The sequence below is a fragment of the Schistocerca serialis genome, chromosome 3 (assembly GCF_023864345.2).
Source record: "Schistocerca serialis cubense isolate TAMUIC-IGC-003099 chromosome 3, iqSchSeri2.2, whole genome shotgun sequence".
Lineage (NCBI taxonomy): Eukaryota > Metazoa > Arthropoda > Insecta > Orthoptera > Acrididae > Schistocerca > Schistocerca serialis.
Window position 1 is genome coordinate 349,519,066 of NC_064640.1, and position 1,160 is coordinate 349,520,225.

Consider the following 1,160-nt stretch of genomic DNA (forward strand, 5'->3'; position numbering starts at 1 on the left):
TATACTGCTGCATGCATTTTCAGTAAGCTGCCACTCGAATTCAAAAATCTTAGCAGTAATCCACGCGCTTTCAAATCGAAACTGAAGAGTTTCCTCATGGGTCACTCCTTCTATTCTGTCGAAGAGTTCCTTGAAAAATTAAGCTGATTCTTATTGTATTGCTAATAGCGTTTACTTAAACTTATGGACTGACTTTTTTCAGGTTCATGAACATTTATTTTTATCTGTTATTACTTTTATGTTGTTATTTCATGTACTGACACGTTCCATGACCTTGGAGATATGGTCCTACGAAACTTGACGTGTAAATAAATAAAAAAAATAAAAGAGAGTCATTGAATGCCATGTCATCAGCATATTGGAGGAGGTGTACGGTTGGAGGTAGCTTGGGCATATCGGCAGTGTACAGGAGATAGAAGAGAGGAGAGGGGATGTAGCCTTGGAGGACGTTGGCTGTAGGATTAAAGACACAGGGGTTGGTATCGTGGAGGGTGACATAGGCATGATAGTGAGTGAGGAAGGAAGCGACCAGATGGGTAAAATTGATAGTCAGGCCGTAGGTTTGGAGTTTAAAGAAGAGACTGGGATGCCATACGCGGTTGTAAGCAGTTTGGAGGTTGAGAGAAACAAAACTGGCGGAGCGATGGGAGCTAGGATGGAGGTGGATGAGATTAAGGAGTTGGTCTTCAGCGGAAAGGAGGGTCAGAAGCCATACTGGGTAAGGGGAAGGAGGTGGTGCTGATTAAGGTGGTAATGGATATGACTGGAGAGGACGGATCTGAAGACCCTACTGAATATGGAGGTGAGGTGGATGGGACAATAGGAAGAGGCAGCAGAAGGGGGTTTGAAACTTCCTGGCAGATTAAAACTGTGTGCCGGACCGAGACTCGAACTCGGGACCTTTGCCTTTTGCGGGCAAGTGCTCTACCAACTGAGCTACCCAAGCACGACTTACGCCCCCTCCTCACAGCTTTAGTTCTGCCAGTACCTCGCCTCCTACCTTCCAAACTTAACAGAAGCTCTCCTGCGAACCTGGCAGAACTAGCACTCCTGAAAGAGAGGATACTGCGGCGACATGCCTTAGCCAGAGCCTGGGGGATGTTTCCAGAATGAGATTTTCACTCTGCAGCGGAGTGTGCGCTGATATGAAACTTCCTGGC

At 46.5% G+C, this 1,160-nt stretch overlaps 1 non-coding gene across 1 annotated transcript; it reads right to left on the minus strand.

Annotated features, from left to right (window-relative positions):
* Nucleotides 1–872: 872 nt before the first annotated feature.
* Trnal-caa (transfer RNA leucine (anticodon CAA)) lies at nucleotides 873–947 on the minus strand. Its single transcript has one exon. It is a non-coding gene; the product is annotated as a tRNA-Leu (tRNA).
* Nucleotides 948–1,160: the final 213 nt, after the last annotated feature.